Source organism: Columba livia, chromosome 1 (genome assembly GCF_036013475.1).
Source record: "Columba livia isolate bColLiv1 breed racing homer chromosome 1, bColLiv1.pat.W.v2, whole genome shotgun sequence".
In the NCBI taxonomy this organism is placed as follows: domain Eukaryota; kingdom Metazoa; phylum Chordata; class Aves; order Columbiformes; family Columbidae; genus Columba; species Columba livia.
In genome coordinates, this window is record NC_088602.1 from 78,060,350 (window position 1) to 78,083,735 (window position 23,386).

At 39.4% G+C, this 23,386-nt stretch overlaps 1 long non-coding RNA gene across 1 annotated transcript in view; it reads right to left on the reverse strand.

The window, feature by feature from the left end:
• The window catches only part of LOC110365432 (uncharacterized), an 86,505-nt gene that overhangs the window by 14,446 nt on the left and 48,673 nt on the right, over positions 1-23,386 (reverse strand). Inside the window, exon 6 of the long non-coding RNA XR_010472868.1 lies at positions 21,507-21,541. This is a non-coding gene — a long non-coding RNA (uncharacterized LOC110365432). The remainder of the gene's footprint in view (positions 1-21,506; positions 21,542-23,386) is intronic.

A 23,386-nucleotide genomic window follows, 5' to 3' on the forward strand; every position in this document is an offset into this window, starting at 1 on the left:
GAATAACAGAATGTAAGGGATTGGAAGGGACCTCAAAAGATCATCTAGTCCAATCCCCCTGCTGGAGCAGGAACACCTAGATGAGGTTACACAGGAATGCATCCAGGCGGGTTTGGAATGTCTGCAGAGAAGGAGACTCCACAACCTCCCTGGGCAGCCAGTTTCAGTGCTCTCTTACCCTCACTGAGAAGTTTCTTCTCAAATTTAAGTGGAACCTCTTGTGTTCAATTTTGAACCCATTACCCCTTGTCTTATCATTGGTTGTCACCAAGAAGAGCCTGGCTCCATCCTTGTGACACTCACCCTTTACATATTTGTAAACATTAATAAGGTCACCCCTCAGTCTCCTCCAAGCTAAAGAGACCCAGCTGCCTCAGCCTTTCCTCATAAGGGAGATGCTCCACTCCCTTAATCATCTTCGTTGCCCTGCACTGGACTCTCTCCAGCAGATCCCTGTCCTTCTTGAACTGAGGGGCCCAGAACTGGACACAATATTCCAGGTGTGGTCTCACCAGGGCAGAGTAGAGGGGGAGGAGAACCTCTCTCGACCTACTAACCACCCCCCTTCTAATACACCCCAGGATGCCATTGGCCTTCCTGGCCACAAGGACACAGTGTTGGCTCATGGTCATCCCTCAGGTCCTTTTCCCCTATACTGCTCTCTAATAGGTCGTTCCCCAACCTATACTGGAACCTGGGTTTGCTCCTGCCCAGATGTAAGACTCTACACTTGTCCTTGTCATATTTAATTAAATTTTTCCCTTCCTAACTCTCCAGCCTGTCCAGGTCTCGCTGAATGGCAGCACAGCATTCTGGTGTGTCATCCACTCCTCCCAGCTTGGTGTCATCAGCAGACTTGCTGACAGTGCACTCTGTTCCCTCATCCAAGTCATTGCTGAATATATTGAATAATACTGGCCCCAGTACTGACCCTTGAGGCACTTCATTGATACAGGCCTCCAACTAGATTCTGCCCCATGGGCCGTGACTCTCTGGCTTCTTTCCTTCAGCCAGTTCACAGTCCACCTCACTACCCGATCATCCAAACCACACTTCCTCAGCTTAGCTGTGAGGATGCTATGTGAGCCTCTGTCAAATGCTTTACTGAAGTCAAGGCAGACCACATCCAGTGCTCTGCCGTCATCTATCCACCTTGTTATGTCTTCATAAAAGGCTATGAGCTTGGTCAAGCATGACTTTCCCTTGGTGAAGCCATGTTGACTGCCCCTAATGACACTCTTATCCTTGATATGCCTTGAGATGGCACCAAAGATAAGTTGTTTCATCACTTCCCCAGGGATGGAGGTGAGGCTGACCAGTCTATAATTACCCAGGTCCTTCATTTTGCCCTTTCTGAAGATTGGAGTGACATTTGCTTTCCTTCAGTCCTCAGGCACCTCTCCCATTTCCCAAGACTTGGCAAAGACAATGGAGAGTGGTCTAGGAGTAACCTCAGCCAGCTCCCTCAGCACCTGCGGGTTCATCCCATCTGGACCCATGGATTTATGGATGTCCAGATTGCTTAGTTGCTCCCTAAACCACTCCTCGTCAACTAAGGCAGACTCCTCCATTGTCCTGACTTCCTCTGGGGCCTCAGGGGTACAGGGCTCCTCAGCACAGTCTCCAGCAGTGTAGACAGAGACAAAGAAGGCATTCAGTAACCCTGCCTTCTCTGTATCTTCTGTCACCAGGGTACCCACCTCATTCATCAGTGGGCCTACACTGCCACATGCCCACTGCTGAATGGGGCAGAGAACATGATGACAGCAGACATAGAATCATAGAATCATAGAATATCCTGAATTGGAAGGAGCCACCAGGATCGAGCCCAACTTCTGTCCCTGCATAGGACAACCCCAAAATTCACACCATGTGTCTGAGGGTGTTGTCCAATCACTTCTTGATCACTGTCATGCTTGGGGCTGTGACCACCTGTAACCACCAGCCTTTTCCAGTGCTCCACCACCCTCTGGATAAAGAATCTTTTCCTAATGTCCAACTTAAACCTCCCTTGGCACATCTTTCTGCCATTCCCTTGGGTCCTATCATTAGCTGCCAGAAAGAAAAGATCAGTACCTGCCCCTCCTCCTCCCCTTGTGAGGAAGCTGTAGACCATGATGAGGTCTCTTCTTAGTCTCCTCTTCTCCAGGCTGAACAAACCAAGTGACTTTAGCCGCTCCTCGTACAGTTTCCCCTCCAAACCCTTCACCAGCTTTGTAGCCCTCCTCTGGACACTCTCCAGTAGCTTTATATCCTTTTTATCCTGTGGTGCCCAGAAAAAAATGAACTGCCACCCCTAAATTCAAAAAGAGCCAGATGGAGCATCCAGAGCACTACAGGCTGGTCAGCACTACAGCCTGGATCCCTAGGAAATTGGTGGGGTCCATAACCCTGGAAACCATTTCCAAATATATGAAAGTCAAGAAGGTAACTGGATTTAGAGAGAGATGGGAGTGTTCAGCCTGGAGCAGAGAAGCCACAGGAGAATCTTTTCAATGTGTGTAAATACTTGATGGGAAGAGTAAAGAAGATGGAGCCAGACTCTTGTTCTGTCACTGGGCTCCACTGAGAAGAGGTAATGGGCACAACAAACTGAAATACAGGAAAGTAAAGAAAACAGTTTTACAATGAGAGAATGTAGTGGGGTTGACACTGGCTGGATGCAAAGTGTCCACCAAGACACTATAGCTCCCCTCCTTGGCAGGACAGGGGGGAAGAAAATAAGATGAAAAAAACCTCATGGAAAAAGATAAAGGGTTTTCAATAAAGCAAAAACAAAGGCCATGTGTGAAAACAATGGAAAGCAAAAGATTTATTGTCTGCTTTCCATCAACAGGCAATGTGCAGCCACTGCCTGTGAAGCAGAGCTTCAGTGCACATAGCTGTTGCTTCAGAAGACAAATATCATAAAAATTAATGTCCCTCCGCCCTCTTTCTCTTAAGTTTTGTTGCTGAGTAGATGTCATATGGTATAGAATATCCCTTCAGTCAGTTTGGGTCAGCTGTCCTGGCTATGTTGCCTCCCAAGATCTTCCCTACCTCCAGCCTACTGGCCTTTTGGAGTGCAGAGGGCGAATGCTGTAGAGACAGCCTTGACGCTGTGGGAGCACATCTCAGCAGTAGCCAAAACACTGGTGTGTTTTGTGTTCTAGCAACAAGTACAAAGTGCAGCACTACGAGGGCTGCTATGAGGAAAATTAACTCCTTCTCAGCCAGAGCCAACATAAGTGTAACCAAACACTGGTAGAGGTTGCCCAAAGAGGCTGTGGATTCTCCATCCCTGGAGATAACCAAAACTTGAGTGGACACATCCCTGAGCAATCTGCTCTGGCTGACCCTGCACTGTGTAGGGGGTTGGACCAGGTCATCTCCTGATGTGTGTTCCTTCCTCAACTGTCTTTTTGTCTTAGAAAATCCTATTGAGAAATAGTGAATACATAATCAAGTAGAGTATAATATTAACACATACTTCAGTAAAAAGAAGCAATAGCTGGGAAGCGTGGTAAAACATTTCCTCCCTGCTAAAGAAGAAAAGTATCTGCAAAATGTTTTTCTTTTAATGGAAAACCTTTATAGAATGTAACAGAAAAACTGTTGACTCTACCAAAATGCCTGGTTGATACAGAAAATACAAAGTGCTGAGTCAGATCATCTCTACTTCCATCTTTCTTTCCCCTGCTCTCAAAAGCTTTGGGACATCATTCTTCTGGATTTAACTTTCCTGATGGAAGTGTCTCTAAATAATTAGCTGAGCCAAAATATCCAGAGACGTATTGCAAAGTCTGGTTTCAGATATAGTATTTGTGTCTGAAGTTAATGTCTCAGTCCACTGCTCAGATTAAACGACTTTCCCATCCTTTAAACAATATTCTTTAGCTCTCACCCAAGAGGAAATATCAGTTTTAAAACTTCATCTGTCTTTTAATTTGAATGTTTGTAGATACTGAATTACCTATTGCAACAATCTTTTATAAGAGAAGGAAGTAAGAATTAAATGGCTAAATTTCATAAAGTTTTGACCTTTTCCCTGGTATTATATATTGCTATAAGAGGAACCCCAAATTATTTCTCTTATTCAATTTTAAAATCAAAGACACCTTCACCAAACACCCTAAGGTCACAGGAAATCCAAAACAACTTTGTTTGCACTTTTCCTTCTTTTCTTTATTGACATTGTCTCTCTGAAAAGAAAAATGCAGTATGGCAAGCTAAGCACGTTTTAAAGACTGCCTTAACTTTTAAAGCAAAGAACCATGCTGCACAGCAAAGTTGCAGAATTTAAAGTTTGCAGGAGCAGAGAGTATTGGGGATTACTGTCCCGTGATTTCTTTGACATGTTCAGAAATGTTTATTTTAAGAAAGATATTGATTCTTTTTTTTTTTCTTTTTTCTTTTTTGTACTTTTGAAAAACATGTTCACAGAGTGGTATGGTTTTTTTTGGAAGTACTCATCAACCAGGTGAATGAAACAATGGAATAAATTGTCATCTGCAACAGCTCCATTGAAGTCAATGCAAATATGTCATTTTCTACCTCCTGAGGGTATGTCCTGGTTTTGTTAAAAACAAGACCTGTTCTCTTTTAGTGAATTTTCCTTTCAGCTAAGTTCTTCCAAGTAACTGCACTTTTCTGAATTTGTCTGCATGTTCTTTCAGACACTGTGCTCTGAAACTGATAAGATGACCAACAGAATGCAGAAGAGACCCAGGTTTAGATTTATTGCTATAGCAACCAAGGATACTGATAAAGTCCCATAAGTGAAAGGGACGTATTTGCAAGGAGGGGCGGACAGAACAGTTGACTAAAACTGACCGAGTATTCCATCCCATCCACGTCACACACCCTATAAAAGTGGGAGATCATGAGGGTCTCGCTCTCTTCAACCATGGCTGGCATCTCTAGATGACCCTGCCTGTCGTCCCTGCAATCTGAGGCCTGGATCCAGACCCTGCATCCCTGAATCCAGTACCGTTTTGCTGCAGAGTCCAGTCCAGGACTTCTGGGTGCCTGCCCTGCAGCTGCTGGAGCAACACCAGCTCCGCTGCCACGGGCATCGCAGCACTACCCCGGGAAATTCAAGATTGATTTTGTATTTTTTGTATTATTTTCTCTATTTATTAGTAACATTATTAAAGCATTTAAAACTTTTCCAACTGGCAAGTCTCTCTCCCTTTTCCTCCTATTACCTTTCCTTAGTGAGGAGCATGTGAGGGTTAACAGAGAGCATCTGCCACAGCTTATTGTCACCCTGCAGTAAACAGTGACAGAGTATGACCAATACAAAACTTACAAAAGTTAATCTTCACATGCAAATAGGGTTAGTTGAGTATATGATTCTGTCACAAATTTGACAATATAAATGTACATCTATATTAAAATATAAAGCACTAGAGAAAAAGTTATCTATTGGGACAATCAAGAACAAAAAAGGAAATACTCAGAGCACAGAACGATCAGATTTATTTTTCCTCACAAATTATGATCCAGTTCCTAGCTGATTTATTTTTTCCTAGTGGAGAGCTTTTCCTCCATGACTGCTTTCTTTTGGAACTGATTTGAAGTTCACTAATTTGAAAAACAAACTCTAACTTCACAATTCATAAATATTCTCTCAGAGGTATCTATAGTTCAATATGTGCTGAAATTTACAATGTTTATCAGATGTTAAAATTGATAAAAATATGTGATTGGAGTGACGATGATATCATATACTCTATGGATGTACTTTCTGAATAAATAAACACTATACATTCACCTAAATGCATATGTATTTTTGTGTATATAGGTTACACATATAGCATTTCATATGCAGTTTAGAATGCAGCATTCATCATAACCTGTTTCGGAGATGGCCAATCAACTGCTGCCAGTTTGAATGTGTTGCACTTAAATTCTGTGAAACTATATTTAAAAGAAACCATTCTCTCGGACAGTCTAGTTGTTCCTTTTGTCACTGCAACTATCCTGAAACATGCTGTATTTGAAGCATGAAAAAGACAAATAAAAAACCCCACCAAATATTTTGGTTCACAGCAAGGAAATAGGCTGTCAGGTTGAAGCCTACAGATAGCTTGATGGAAGGCACACGGCTGGGGATATGAAGTGACATATTTGTTTATGGCACCAGCCCATGCCACAAAAAGGAAGGTTCAGATAAAACAGAAATATATCATGACTGCCTCTGTCTCATGCACACTTTTTCACTACGTAGCACTTTAAATGATACGCTTCAAAAGCTGACAAGAAATATTGAAGAGGAAAGCATGATGCTTTGAAAGAGCAACAAATTAACTACTTATCTGCACAATGGTTTCATTACTTTCAGTAAGACACATAAATTCCAGCCACACAGCAGCAGTATCCTATGGGTTGACAAGGTAGTATAGCTACAGATGAAAATGCTGAGAAGGTTCAAAGCCACCTGAGGAAGGGTTTCTTAGCAACAGACAGGATCATGAACCAAAGGAGGAGAACAGGATACAGTTATTTTTAATGTTATAAACCAAATTGAGATATAATGCCTTTAAAATCTGTATTTTTACTGTGTAACCAGCTAAAATTATATGCTGGCACTTTATTACATTTAAAGATTTTACTGTGTCTGTCTTGTAATCATCCACATCATGCAGAAGTGTAAGCAAGAATAAGCTTCAAGAATAAGTAATGTGCTGCAAATGAATCATTTCACTGTATTGATTATTCTTCACAGAAGAAGCTATAGGGGAGTGAATTCAAAGCACTGGCAATTATAAAAACCCAGATAAAATTTGATTCATAAGGGAGAAATCTCTTAGCAATTCATCCAGAGAAAACCACCAAATCACACAGGTTTGGCTTGTAACACTGTGTGGCAGATGAAGGGGGGAATTCAGTTTCACTGGAGACTAGCTAAAAAATGAACAGTTCTGCAATAACTCTTCTAGCAGTTGGGAAATTAAGCTTACCAAAGTCCCAGAATAACAGACGTGGTCTTTCCTCACCATAAGCTATTTCCATAATGCTCTCTAATTTTTCCCCCACAACCTTAAGACCACAGAGATGTAGGTATCAGCAAATAATTGCAATGGTGGAAGATGCTTCTGTCTTCTGCTACAAATGGTTGTTTTCACAGCAGAGACTGCAGAAGGGAGTTCCTCCTTCTCTGTTGGAGTGCACTGTCAGCCAGGTCAGTGCAACCTGCCAATGAGGAAGCTGGAATTAACCTGGCACTGAAGTATTCAGGGGTGTTTATATTTTCTGTTCTACTGGTTAATCTGAGGGGGAAATAAGAAAAAGATGAATGAAAAATAGCTGGAATGAGCACAGTGAATGCTTGTTTGCTGACATTACTGGAATAAAAAAGACCGAAAATAACTGATTGAAAAATAGATTTTTATTATTATTGTTTTTTGTTTTTTGTTTTTTTTTTTTTTTAAGGAGCTAGTTCAGTGCAAATTGTTCTGGAAAACACAAAAAGCTTTTTAAAATGAGCTTTTGTGTTTCATGTTTTATGTAATTTTTTCCAGCAGTGTATTTTCTCCTTGCTTCTGGAGTATCTTCTGGTTTTGAAAACTTAGGATAAGCCTTCCAAGATGATGTTTGCTCAGTGATCTCTGGGTAACATTTTCTTTGCCTCACCCATCGAAGCTTGATGCACCTGAATCGTGGTGTTACACTGACCCTGGCCAGTCCTGCTGGCACAGCATGCTGTCCAAAGCCTTCCTTGCACCACAGAAACCCGAGGAACAAAGATCCACAGACTTTCCTAGCCCTGCCTTCCTCTGAGGAATGTCCCATTGCCCATGTAAGAGAAGGTGAAGTCTCTCAGCCCAGGGAAGCAGGTGGAGCAAAGCAATATGTCACCCGCTGTCGCTTGCTCAGGGACTCTGGGTGCTGTCAGCTCCTCCTGGGACCCCCTGGAATAAGGACCAAAGCCAGAACCTGGCCCACAGCAGCAACCGCTCCAGAACACTGAGTGGGTTTTATCTCCAATACAGCTTCTTCAGGGTTTGGGAAAGTAAAGCAGGAACTCAATAACAGGGCTTACAAATGGCCTCTCTTTGTAACAGTCCAAACCGAAATCCTGGCTAGCAAACTCATTGACATTTTTTGCTTATTAAAGTCCATTTTAGATCCAGTTTCTGTAATTCAAACCATCTCTTATTAAGCTAAAAATAATCCCAGCATGCATGTATCTAGGCAATTTGTGCTATTGTTCAACATTAACATCCAAATACATTACTGAGCCTTATAAGTCAAAGGCGATTGAGCTGCGAGCATCTTTGCTTTAAAATTCTCCCTCTTGTCACCAATGGTATCACAAAGTTTTGTCCCCTGTAAAAAATGTTGTACATGTCAGTTCTACAAAAGCTTTTTTGTGCCCACATAAAACCTCAAAGTGTCTATCTTACTGCCTATCCTTCAGTAACATGGACTATTTCATGTACTTGAGAGGTCTAAATTCTTCAGAGCCAATGCACTAAAGTGGAAGGTGACTTCAGAAGCTCACACATTTTGCAGCTGCTGCAGCCATTTTGACACCAGAGACATTCCAAGTAGCAAAAAATCAAAGATTTTGAGAAACCTACAGTTGTGATGAATCTGCATGATCACTGGCAGAAACGTCAGTGACAGAAAGATATCCTAGAAAGCAAATCTGCATTTATGCAACAGTGGAAAATTCGAAATATAAAGAACATTGACCGAACAGGAAACAAGCTTCCGTCACTCAATAAATATAAAATAAATTATTCCTTATTTGTAGACATTCGTTGTCTGAAAAGAAACACTCAAAGTTCCAATAGGTGTTTGAACAAGAAAAAGTGCTTTACTAAAAGGATAGAAAAAGAAAAAACTGTGAGAAAGGCTTGAACCTTGAACAGTGAACAAAGTTTTTTCTAAGTATAGGATTTAATTCAAACTCACAGTTTATGTAAAAAGGACCAAACCGATTTGTCTCAAAGATTTTACTTTTCATTAGGAACATAGCTGCAAAAGTAAACCAAATTCTTTTAAAGGGAAAACTAAGAGATGAAGCAAATTTGAAGGATTTCCTTCCTTTCTTGCAGGAAACTAGCTTGGAAAAAATCTCTTACCTCTGCCCTTTTCCTAAAGAGAACAAGGCCCCACAATCTTTCACAGTCTCCTACTCCAGATATAGTACATTTCTCTTATTTTCTCAAGCTGAAGGCATTCAGAAAGGATTTTTTCCTCATAGACTACCTCTGAACAGTTTATCTCAAGCATATCTCTTCATACTTGTCTTTGAAGGAAAGCAACCAATTCCTTGCTGCATTGAATATGTGATTTGGAAAACCTCACTGTTCCTCAAAACAGATTTTAAAATATTTTGGATGAATGCCAGTCTGAGATTAAAAAAAGAAGGTTGTTTGTACATGAGGCAAGCATGATCACAATGTTTGAAGTTACGGGCATTTATAGCAAGTACGACATGCACAGAATTGACTTTAACGCAACTTGACATGGAAAGTCAGAAGATGAAGGCTTGACTGTAACTATCACAACTGAAGTACTGAATCAGCTAGGTTTCTGTTACAGGCATAAACTGAGCCCAGTTTTATTCTTCTAGAGGTTCTTTCCCATGACAAACCCATGTTTTCGGATTAGAGCCTGTTAGGGAAAACTGTCAATTTAGCTTTTCTAAGACTTGCATGCATGATTTTAGTGTGTACAGTGATGCTTAAGAAAGTTAAACGCAACTGAAAAAAGCCTGGGGAGGAAAAATTGGTTTAGTCTGTAAATATTGAATGCATCACTTTTAACCTGAAATGAAGTGTATCTGAATATGAAAGCAAGAGAGGACAATGAACTCTCAGACTGTGTAGGCTGATATGAAATGAAATAAAAGGTTTATATCCCTATGGTGCAGAATGCATTCATGATTTGCTTTAGTTGCATAAATGGTCCCGAATGGTCCCACAGGCTTTTTTTCTAAAAAAAAATTATTTATTTTCCCCTATATTTCTGTGTATCTACTGTATTTTAGCAAATAAAATGGTTTTATAGTTCAGAGATTAGGATCTTACATTTACTCTGAATGCTTAAAATGTTCCTTCACTCTCCAAACTTCCCATCTACTGAGCAGCGCTGGGCAGGGTCATTTTTAGGATGCTTTCCTTTACAATTCTGTTTTGGTTTTTTTTTGCATTAAGTGTGCTTCTTGGTTTGAGAAACTTTTCTATTTTGAATGCATTAAAATTTTTGTATCACTGGGGAGAAACGAAAAGGAGAAAAGGAAAAAAAAAGAAAGAAAAAGATGAAGAAAAACCCATGTTCTGTACAAAGCACATTACAGAAGTTTTCTGCTATTCAGACTAGGATTTCTTAGAGAAGAAAGGTGACAAAAAGAAACCTTTAGCATAAATATCTCACATCACCAGTTGTTAAGACTGAAAATTCATCTTGATATTTTTTAGAATAAATCATTTTCATGTTTCAGATTCAATGGGGAAATACAGTAAAATAAAAAAATCCACAATGATAATTATAAAATCGAAATAGCTTTGCTACTTATTGCACAAAAGAAGAAAAATTAAATCCTTTACTGTTCTGAAACACAACGAGAACTGAACTTTGGACACTGAGTCTTGTTCCCCAGTTATTGCTTTATATTTATTTATTTTTAAACTCAGCGAAGGTGAAAACTTCCCCAAGGCTTCTTCCAGGAATTATGTCTTCAGTGAGTACCAAATGCTTTGCTCCTCCTTTATGCTGCTGGTCCCTGAGCCCTAGGGTAGAACCAAACTTTGCAGCTTGTTGTGGGGCTCAGTCAACATTTTGGGCAGAAGACTTTGTTGCTGGATTCAGCCCTTTGCTATTCTTTTGGCAATGCTTCACATGCTCATTTCCAAATGTAAAGTCATAGACTTTTAAAGTTGTAAAAGTCCTCCAACTCCCTTGATAGTCATGATAAGAACTAAAGAAACAGAGACAGAAAGTGTAAGAGAATACCCCACCACCCATAGCGCAAGAACCTAAACAGTTCTACACATTGAAGTACAGGAACGTATTTATAATAACATATCACTGACTCATGCTTTTGGAGCTGGCTTATAGACTGCTGTGCTTGCCCAGAAAACCCTTCTTGGAATTCTGCAGATGCCCAGGTAGTAACAAGCTCTCCTCTTCTGCTTCAATATTAACAAAATATTGGAAGCATAAGTCCAATGTGTAGCTTCTTTACATGAACTATAAATACAACAAGACTGTCACACAATCACGAAGAGGTGCAGAAAAACAGCACTGTTAGAAATGGGAAGTATTTTGCAGCAGTGGGAAGACATTCCCACTGGAACTTCCTTAATAAGGAGGGTTTGGCTATGGGGAATGTAATCTTCAGTAATCCCTGCAGTGAAGATTCCTTCATGAAATACGGTAGTCTACCAGATAATTTTCAAAAATTGGAGTCACAAGTTACATGTACCAGCAAAACTTGATGATGAATACAAGCAAAAATGATTTATTTTATGAACATTTATTTTACTGGCAGAGTAATTTCTTTCCCTCCTTTGTTCTGAAATTGAGAGAGGTAGAAATGGCTATTTCTGAAGCACTGTCTGCTCTTTAGATTCAATACATGCTTTCTGAGAATATGAACTTCTTCAGAATTAATGACATTTGAGAATGATTTCCATACTTCAGAGATGCTTTTTACACCTCATTTTAACTATCTCAAACTTGGATGTCAAGTTTAAGATACACTTCTATGAATGCTTTAAAACAGGAAGAGAAAAGTACCCATGGAGGGGAATTTAGCCCTCATTAGCACAATGTCAGGAAAGCCCTTGAGAAGCTGCTCCCGTGGACAGCCCTTAGTTGACCCTGTGGAAGAATCATGGATGGTGCAACCTGGTGAAACACAGCTGGAATCTAATGTACTCAGCTGGGAATGGGCTCTTGGCTAGACTGAGGCTAGTCCAAAACCTCTTCTTCATGCCAAATGGCATCATGCTTGTGCTGGGTCCTCAGGACCAGCTAGCTGCTCCTGCACTGCTTGCCTGTGCAGATGTAGCTCAAGGTGGTGTGATGAATTGTCCAGGAGATGTTTTCCTTCATTTGCTGTAGTAAGAGCACACCCAAACTAATGTGTTAGAAGCATTTCTATTTGCCAAAAGTTAGGAGAAATTAATCCTGGTTTTGCACTGGAACAACCTCCATTTGCTAATATTTGCCTGTGTTTCAAGAATTTTTTTTACTCCTTTTACCCTGAAGGAAGATTGGAAATTGGACAGTTGGAAAGAAATTAACTGACAGCAGTTTTCTTAGGGAAGCTTTTTACACAGTGTTTGTATTTGTATTGTTGCTTTTCCTTCCAGGAAACAAACAAACAAACAAACCTGTCATTCAAATAATAGTAGAACTGTGAGAAGAAGACTTTTCAAAGAGAGAGAACTAAATATCACTATATTTCACTAAAAGCTGAATACCTGTTCTTCAGATTTTTTAAACTGTTCATTTAAACACATTATCAGTCAGGCCAAAATTTGTATGTGAACTGTTGAAGTTTTCCAGTCAAGAAAGAGGTAAAAATGTAGACTTGCTATTTGCTTCTTATTTTAGAGAAAGCAATACACACCCTTTACTGATAGAAAAGAAACCAAACCAAAACCCCATCAGGCTCAGTCTGACATTCTGTGAGACTGAAACTGAGTCTCTGTAAGAATGCTAATGGTATTGCTAAGAAGACTTTTCAAGGCTTGAAACTGAACAAGAAATTTTGATTTCTAATTTGTTTCAAAATGGAGTTTCTTATATGAACATTTTCAGATTGGAGTATGTAGCTTTCAAACATGTTACACTCCAGAAGGAAATAGTTCCTTCTTCTGGATAATCCTTTCCTGATGTATGACACTGTGAAGGTGAAAGCAGTAGGAAAGTACAGCCTTAACGGAAGAATTCAGTAGAAGCACTTTGATTTTTTTTGAGCACATAAAGCAATTTTGACATGGTCAGTTACTAACTCATAAAACATTGATTATTTTAAAACTTGGATATCTTGAAGCAAAATTAAGAAGCTGCTCTGGGTCTCTTAATTTTAGTAATAACAGCTTTAAATCACTTGCTATATAATTTATGTCAAATTTTCTCAAGCCATACAGCAGAATGTTTACATAATCTCATGGGAAAAAATTTCCAGGTTTGTTTCTGGAGCATACCAGAAGATTTCTGATAGGTTCTGCATCCCTGAGGAGACTGTGGATGGAGGGAAGGGCCCTTCTGCCCTTGCTGCGTGCAGGTATTGTGCCTGCCCAGACAGCAGAAATCCTCCATCACAAGGCAGACCAGGAAATAAACGAAACCTCCAAACAGCAGAGGTGTGCTTGCTTGCTTTCACTGATGTTTTCCCTGCTGCTTTGCTGGCTTTCTTTAAATTCACATTCCCTGTTCTCTTATTTTATCACAAGATTATGAATTGTTTTCTTACTTTCCCAATGTTGTGTGACAAGCATAGGGAGCAATTTATCATTCTGCTTTAACTTATATCTGTATAAACAAATAAGAAGTAACATCAGTGAAGTTAATGGTTGCAAAAGCCTGAAAGAAATAGGTCTGTCGTCAGGAACCCACCATAATGGCCTTTTTGTCTTAGCATTAGATTACCATTTTTCATTTCCTCAGGAGACAGAGAGAGGGAAGGAGAGGGAGAAGTACCTGACACACTATAACCAGACTAAAATCCAATGTTTTTATTTTATTCCATGAATGCAGCCGTGAGGAAGAGGAGGAGGAAGCATACAAAGTAACATCACAAGGCAAGTGTCACTGTGCTATCACCAGCCTACCTGTAGCCTATTAATCAGTAAGCCAGCTACAAATTTCCATCTGTACAATAAAACACAAGATAATATTTAATGATTTCTAGCATTTTTATGTAGATACAAGGAACAACTGCGTTGCCCTAATTAACATTTCTCTTTATCATGTATTTATGTAAAAAGGAATAAAAAAAATCCACTGAGATTTGCTTACTTTATATAAATTCTGATTTCTGTGAAGACTGGCATTCTCCAGAGAGAGAACATTTTCTGCCCCTCTACTTACATGGTGAATTTTGGACTATTTATTGTCATAATAAATAATACTATTTTCTTAAAGGGACCTAGCAATATAGTGTACATGCATGGGTAGTACACAATGACACAAAGGAATACACATGCAGGACTCGAAGCATGGTGTTATCATCAGAGGCAATTTCATGAGCAAACAAAACCCCCATGGGAAGCATGGGCTATAGTGCAGAAACTACCAGCCCTGCATGCAAAATGAAATTAAAGAGACAAGCTTTCCCAAAACAATGAACTAGATACAAACCTGCTATGCCTGACAAATGGAATGAAGTCAAGATAATTCTGACAAATTCATACTAACCTTCATTTGCATACACTCCAGGAGCAGATATAATAATCGCTAATGAAAACAGTAGTTAAAATGACCCTAACATAGTAGCCTGCCTAGAGTCTAACCAAACAGTGAATTAATATGCAACAACGATGACTAAATGGATTATTTAAATCTTCATGTCTTGAAAAGAAATTACAAATTTAAAGTAATCACAGACCAGTTTAACAATTCATTTTGCAAATTTTGAATGCACTCATCTTTACAAGCTGCAGAAGCCAAAAATTATGGTCAACTGATTCATCATGGTGTTAATCATGGTCGTTGTGATAGCGTCTAATGAACAACCAACCATGTGTGTGGGTTCCTTTGTGACAGGCAGCATGTGAACATCTAGCAGTAGAGGCACCCTTCCAGCAGGTCACCAATCCATGTTAACATGATAGATACAAGGTTGGATTCTCTCCATTCTCATGTCTAAAACAGTTAGAAATACAATTACTGCAAATATAATTGCAGTTCCCAGGGTATGTGGGGTTTTTTTAGGCATTTCCTCCCCTTTTTTGTTCTTGGCAGAGGGGCTGAAAGGGGTAGGGAAGCAGTAGAATACTCATCAGACAGATGGTAAGGGAAATGCATGGTAAAAGACAGTGGTAAGAAAGACGACAAAGTGAGGGAGAGAACAAAAAAGAGATATAGAATGTCTCAGGTGAAGAAGAAAAGAGGAAGGCTGGAAAGAAGTGTTCAGAAAGATGGTTGTGGAAACCATCTGATCTGGTCAGAGAATGATGAAGTAGTAAAAATTTAGCATCTGGACTGTCTCTTTTCTCATCTATTTTCTCTCTTCCAAGAAAAGCCCCATGGAAAGAGGCCCTAAGACTCAGATAAGAATCCCTTTTATGATCAGGTCCTTCAGCTAATGATCACAGGCCTCATTCTTAGCAGCATGGAGTCTCCCAGGCTTCTATTTAAAGTCAGCAGGAGAAGCAAATGCTCAGTAGTTCCAAAAAAAAGAAAAAAATGAGGTCAGACTCTGTTCTTTGAGAGTACCCACAGCAGAAATGAATCTGAATTCTCTTGCCGACAGTTCAATATCAGAATTTTTAATGGACTTTGAAAGTCATCTTTCTCAGGATTATTTTTGTCCCTTCTAACTGCTTTTTAACTCACAGTCCTGCTCAAGTTTTTCAGTCTGTCATCCCTTTAATGTATTTTTGCCTCAGCACTGTATCACTGTCATTACAGCAGAATTGCCAGATACCTGCAATAAAACATTTCCAGCTAGGAGGAAAAACAACCCTCTAAAGAGCACATATGAATTGAATATTTTCTTTGGTCAGTAACTCTTGTTATTCTTTGGGAACCCTTTCGTGACTTCTGGAATAAATCTGCCCTTTCTGTGCCTGAGCTCCTGCTGTCACACTGTCCAAGTGACTCCACAAATGACTCCAGCATTGAGGGTTTCCAGGATTCCTGATTAGCAGCTTTCACTATGGCTTGCCACCTCATGCAGCAAATTTTCTTTGCTGTGCAAGTCAGAAGAGAAAGTGTCAGCAATGGAGTCCTTTTTCCCCCCACCATTTTTAGTTAAAGAAGTTCATGGCTTTGCAGCTCTATGCTCATGAGTGTCATAATTTGAAATGTTCCTCTGTCTCATCCTTATTTATCAAACCATCAATAAATGCAAAGAAAGGATTACTTAAATGGGTTGCATTGGCCTGAGTATGTGAGATACCCAATGTCAGCAATCACTGAAATCAAAAGAAGGCTGAGTTCTCAATGTTTTGCAAATTTCTTTGGTGTAAAATTATTTGTTAACAAAACTGAACTTGTCTGGTTCTGTTTGAGGAGCTGCCTAGCTACAATGATCTGCCAACACAGCCTAGGCTTGTTTGATCTAAAATATTTAGATTTTTGCTTCTAACAAGTTGACACGTGTTAGTGTTCACTGTTCAGCTGTGACTGTCTCCTTAGATATCTCTGACATTGAGTAGAGTTTTTAATTAGTCACGTGAGTTTCTATAACCAGCATTTAGGTACGAAGTAGTAACATCTCAATAGAGAACAGAACCCTGCTTCTATATCAAACTTCCACTAATATCAGGGACACCATAATTTCACCCAGCATCTTCATCAGGTGGAGTGAAATAGATAAATACATAGTTATATCCTGAACAATTTCTTTCACTATTGTCAAAGAAAGCAGACATCGCTCATTGCACAGGCTGATTCCCAGTTTTTTACAACCATCAGTCTTTAAGCAGTCAGGATGATACTTCCCACATTGGCATTCTGTCTAAAGATTTTTATTTATTTGTTTTTTTGTGGAACAGATAGAGGAGCAAACTCCAGGAAAAAACAACGGCAACAAAAATACCTCCCACCTCCCCCCCAAAAAAAACCCACCACCACCAAAACAGCAACACAACAAAACAAAAAAAACTAAAGACAAGACCACACACAAAATTCCTCTTTCCTGAGACTAGTGGTTACACAATTTAATTTTCCTCGTATTAAAATGTCTGGCAGGTTTTTCTTTGGTGGCTCTGACAGCCTCATATTTTGGAGCATGGGCTTAGATGATACTGGGGGAATGGCATGTCTTTGCTCTCTTTGTAAAATTCCACAAAATTTTGAACAAGCCATTACACTCTGGAAAACTGCCTACTAAATCTCCATTATTCATCTCCCTGGAGAATTCACCTGCACTTGTCATGCAACAGCCTAAGCCTGCACTGTAGTTTCTCCAAAATAGGTGCTCTGGGGTGGAGAAGACCACCTTAAGTAGGAATGCATCTGAATCATATATATATTTTTCCATCATTTACGCTACTCATACTAAGAATTGAACTATGACCCTTCTACCTCTCCATTGGGAACTTCTGACTTCAGGATTCAAGTTTGTGCCTTGAAAAAAGGAGTCAATAGCATACACCTCCTGTGTTCCCCCCACTGGTATCCAGCAGGGTAAAGGAGCAAAATATTTTATTCAGATTCCAGACTTGAGTAAAAGGAACAGAAGATCAGGACAAAGCAGATAAGCAGTGAATTAGTTCTTTAAGCTGGAAGATATCGGGCCCAAGGAAACAATTAAGAAAAGTAAGAAAGAACATCTATGTAGAGGAAATATTTAATAAACATATAAAACCAAAAAAGATTATTTTATCACTTTCAAAAGCAATGCAAGATTCTCTTACTCATGCTTACAAGGCCAAAGCGACACCTGAAAAACAATCTACTTCCTGGACCTATCAAATGAAGTCATATTTCTCAGCAAGAGTGTTTAAAGTTAAGATCCAAGTAAAAATAGCCTGATGATCAGAAACACTCATCAAACCTAGCATTACTTTGTCTGAACACCTATGAATTTCATTGAAAGCAAGGTCATATTAACCTTACTATAATATATACACTGTTGCATGGTTTAAGGCATCAACCTTGAAAGAGTACTTCTAGTACCAAGTTACATCTCTTCAGGTTACTCATGAGACAAGGTTTTTTTTTTTACCTGTATTGCCATCAAAATTTTTACCTGAAGTGGCTGATTTGAGATGCTTTTATTTGGAAATACATATGGGATGTAAATCTAAGAAATCAGCCAGGATAAGCAGACATGCTAGAAAATACTAAATTCCTCAACTGGACTGTCTAAAACCAGGACAGAAACACAATTCGCTTAAATCCATGAAGAAAAGAAAAAAAATACCATAGATGTCAGCATCACCAAATTACTGAAGATTTACAGATATTGGACCCTTTCTTATATCCAGAGCTTTTGAAACTGTGTATTCACATCATTAAACTGGAGTATATATTCATCTCATGAGGTTACGAATAAAATATGGTCATGTGAATTAAAGTCCCAAATTAGAATTAAAATCAAATAAGGAATACTTCTTCTCCTTCCCAATGTTTCATAAGACCTCATGACCTCAAGAAACTTCTGTGCTTGGAAAGAGGAATTTATGATTTTTTTTTTAATGCTAGAGATTGGCCCTCAAATACATTTCTCATTTTTAAATGGAAGATGGCTACGACTCACTTATAATTCCAAGAGACAAAAAGAAGGCATGGGCCAATTTCTCAAAATAATTTCTCTTTATAGCAAATACTCTGTTTCATGGCACCATACAGAAAAGCACCCACCAGCCATTGATTTCCTTTGTCCCAGTTGGACCTAAAAGTTCTGATCTTTCACTGCAATAGAACCGCCCTGTAGATTGCAATGAAATATTTTTGAAAGATCTTCAATAGCATCTGTGCAGCTTTTTAATTGTTCATTTGCTGGCATAGAAAAAGTCCAATGTCAAAAAATTCCATCTAAAACGCAAACCTCAGAATACTCTAAATCAGATGGTAATAATCTTTACTGATGCTTAAAAGTGCAATAATTTTTATCCAGACAACAATGACATTATGCAAAATAATATGAACTTGGGAGTCCTTGAAAGAAAGAATTACATGAATGTGGAAAGCTACAAGAACTGTTAGAAATGCACACAGACCGTCATCTCACACCACAAATAGGAGTCAGAATGACAATACTATAAATTAAAACAACCCTCAAGCAAAAACTAACAGCCAGGAAATGAGAAACAGATTTAAAACAGAGAACAGAAACCAGAAAGCATGACCACTAATGAGGTTCTGCACAGCACTTACAGTAACAAAGGAGGTGACAAACGATAGCAGAGATACAGTATTAATAAGGAAGTACAAATTATAGTTCCTATTTATGTTGTCTTTCACCTGGCATAGATATCGACAGCATGGCACCTAGAAGGTGAAAAGGGGACATATGTGTAAAACTGGAAATGGCTGGGCAAACTGCAAAACATCTCACAGCTGGAAAGTGGGGAAAAGGCATGAAACATGAAGAAAAAAAAAAGTAAGCTGATATAACCTACAGAATTAAAATAACATTATCATGCATGAAGTCATGTCCAGCCAGTACAATAACTACTTCAACCAGGGTTACAACAGCAAATTTAGTGTAAATATACTACATGTTAATAAAGTGTCATACTAATTTCCTCTTTCCCTAGTGCTCCTCATATGAAAGGCAGAATTCCCAGATTTCTGTCCAGGATTTCTGTCCAGATAATGCATACACTGGGATACCTCAGAGCAATTGCACACATGAAACAGAGATAACCTGTTTCTGAGAAAAGTCAGGCTTGTAGCACGTGTTCAATTAAGTCAAAAGCTTCTAGAGCCCCAGAGATTTTGAGTACATGCAGAGCCCACCATTTCAGCACGTGTGTTGTAAGGCCAACACATCCTGAACCTTGCGTGTACGTGCTTCTTTGGTGGTCTGTGCAAGTGCTGTGGACACATCCACAGTCGTGACATCTTTGCAGCCTGCTCAGAGCAGTCAGGCTATTGGAGATCCACAAATCCTAGGCAAAGCTTCAAAGCCCTCAGAGACCGTATACAAGGAAACTTGGGCATATGTAGGGCAAATTATGGGCTTTTGATCCCCAGTTTGGGGAAGTCTGAATGCAATTTCTCAGGAGTAACAACTACACAAGGCAAGTGAAGCAACTATTTGAACAATAATTGATAAATTAGTGGTCCACTAAATAATAAGAAAAAAAAACATCCCCAAGACTTGAACGGAAGTCTTGAATTGCGTGATTTCTATGCAATTCGTAAATAAAGTTACAATCCATCAACACAAGGGACATAACTTATTGCTGCTTAGACATTTCTTGAATGAAGTCTTTTAATTTGTGACCTAAGGAAAAAAAAAAAAAGCATGCTCTTGCAACATAAATTTCCTTATTCTTATGAAACTTGGTGCATCTGAGTCTCATAACTCTGCACACGCTCCCCTGAAATGTAATTATTTCTGCTCTCACTCTTTTCTTCTCCTCTCCTAGTGTCTCAGTACTCTCCTGCTGCACTCTTGTAATGGATAATGAAGATACACTTCATGCACAACATTACACAACACATATATGGGATATTCCATGCAATGTGGAATAAACCCATAAATAAATCTCCCATAAATATACACAACAGCATAAAATGAAATGAATAAGTAGTAGGCCTTATTGAACAATAGTAATAGAGAAAGCCTGCAAAATAAGAGGCCATAAATGGGATCAAAATATTAGTCTTTAAGAAAGACATTTATGCAGTCATATGCTAATTATGAATCACACACTCAAGCCTTTTGTCTAGGTCATTTAAACCAAAATCATGCCAGTCTAATACTACCTTGACTTCTGTGATATCAGGCCTTAATGAACCTAATTGGAGTACATCATTAATAGGTATAAATGATAACAGATGCTTTTTTGCAGTATTTTTTTTCTTTTTTCCCTTTACATCTTCATATTACTTTACAGAAATCAAATGGCCAGGAGTCTTGACTGAGAAAAAGACTTAAGTAGCTGCTTAACTTTATCCATGGGTATAAACCCACGGTAACAGTGGAATATTTTCCTATATCTTCCCAAATCAGATATTTTCCTAAACAGAGTCTCTCTTTTACAAGTCACAAAACATTCTCAGGACACAAAGCCAATGTATAATTCCTAAATCAGATACTGTACTGATCTTTTCCTCCAAATTAGCAACTACACAGATGTCCTGCTGGCACAAAATAATATGCTTTTGCTGTCCCAAACCTCTGCCTATACCTTTTAAAGGCCTTTGTTATGGTTTTTAATATAAACTACCCTGTGTTTTGTTACAAGTTGATCTTTTAGAATGCTGTCTAAACTGAATTATTTCACAGCAATATTTAATGCTAACTTAGCAAACGGATAGTGACAGATGTTTAACAGGCACAAGAATCTTCCTAAATAGTGAAAAGCATATCTGTATTGTTATACTAGCTCAGGACTCATGCTTACAATATGGCTAATGTCCTCGGTCAGTTACATGGCCCTCTTGGTGGCTCACAGTCTGGCTTTTGTCAGAGCAAACCATCTGGTTCCACTCCTCTGAGAAACTCAGTGGCTGAGCAAGGCTTTTGCTCTGGCTATCCCTACTCCAACAGGGATGCAGCTATCCTAAGCTTAGAACATATGTGTTGTTTACTACCAGTTTAGAGACTTTTCATTTGCAAAGCAAACAACACAGTGTGCTTTGTGAAAATAAGAGCAATAATGGCAAGTAAAATAACCTCTGACTTCAGAGGATGCTGCTTGAAGACTCACCTTGTGCTCAGTGTCAGTTCTGGGACTGGTCCAGTCTGGAAGACAAAAGATTTAAGAAAGATGTGAAGACAGGCCTCAAATATGTAAAAAGGTCTCTGCAAACCAGGAAAGAAAAAATTGTTCTCCAGAGCTGCTGGGGAAAGGACAAAAACAATGTGTTTAAGTTGCAACAGACTTTAATAAGGTGACTGCTGGAGGATGCTATGGAATTGTCACCACTGCAGGTACCCATGAGCAGCATCAGCAGATGTCCCCTAGCAGTGGTGGGGCAGGACAGCTCCTCCTCAGAGTGGAAGTGGGGACCGCCCAAAGACCCTTTCCTACAGTTCTCTGAAGTGCTGTGATTGCTGCCTTATTTAGCCTGGGCTGGGCCTTGCAGTAATACCTTGTTTGTGTTTTGGTTTTGTGTGTTTGAAAACAACAGGATAAGCCAAGTTAAGTTGCCTGAACAGATTGTCTCCTACTCACAAGAAATGAGAAGAATTTGCCTGACTTTGCAGAAGTTGCATTCTGCTTCTCTATTATACAACAACAATCTTTTGTTGCTGTCACATCGCTGAAAAGTGAGCAGAGCTACAGCCATTCTGACTAGGTTAATATGTGCTATATTCCTCTTCTGCTGCAACAGTGAGCCTCTGAGATACAGTGACTGCTCTCTGGTCTGTCCCCAGTAAGCAAAAGGACTCATCTCTATATATTAGCTTGTGGAAATGAGCAGCATACAAGTTTCCAGATGCATGCTGCAGTCTCTGCACCTCCAGAAGCCTCTGGAGTCAGAAGACCTGCCTGAATCAAAATGTCTTCGCCTGACTGCCCTTAGCTAGGGAACTTCTACCCTATCACTTCCTCCTTGTCTTTTCAAAGTGTGAACTTATATGGCAGAGAGTGAGTCACTCAGGCAGCAGGCTGTGACTCCAGAGCCAGCTCAGTCAGCACTAACCTGGGTATGTCACACCAAAGGGCTGCAGATGCTCCAGCTGGCGTAATACCCTCCTCACTGTGATACCCCCAGGACTTGTCCAAGAGCTTGTATTTTATGCATAAACTAACATACTGAGGTCAGCATGCCTTTTGATGGCAATCACTTGGCAGGATCTCTGACTATGTCAGAGCATTCATGGACCTTTCCAACTTCAGTGCTGAACAGGGTCTCAAAGGAAGATGGGTACAACAAAGTTGAGAGCATCATACTAATGGAAATACCTCTTTGGGATTTCCCAGCTGGCCAATTACATCTCAAACTGAGTCCTCTAGTGATGTTCACATGGAGAAACAGAGGTGTGCAGTCTGTCCTGCAATATCCAGGGAAAGCACAGAATTCTCTGCACACAACCTGGCTTCTTTGGGTGGGAAAAAAAACAACCAACCAACCAACCAACCAACCAACCAACCAACCAACCAACCAAAAACCCAGGAAAAATATTTTAATTACCTGGTTTCTGGATTCAAAGAGAATTAATGCAAACCAATTCCTTCTGTCATACTTACTTTTAGACATTCTCAAGCCTATAACATACAGTGTGTATTAAATTTCATCTGATATGATCTTTTAAAGAGATAGGAGTTCATTAAACAGTTTGAGATTTTCAATCTGTGAAGTATGAAATATCAAAGGCTGCAAATATTTCTAAAAACAACTTTTAAACCACAAAGGGTATTAAGTATACAAGACGAGGAAAACAGTGGCAACAAGAAACTGAGAAAGCAATAGAAGAGCAGAAATCCACTTAGCTGTATATCCAAGCATTTCTACCATATTTAGAGGGTTCAGGTAGACTACTTTCCCAAGTTGCAATTAAGTTAGTTCTAGTTACTTTAATTTGTCAGCTTTTCATTTTAAATTTCCTGCTTATGTGAGTTCAAAAATTTCAGATGTAATA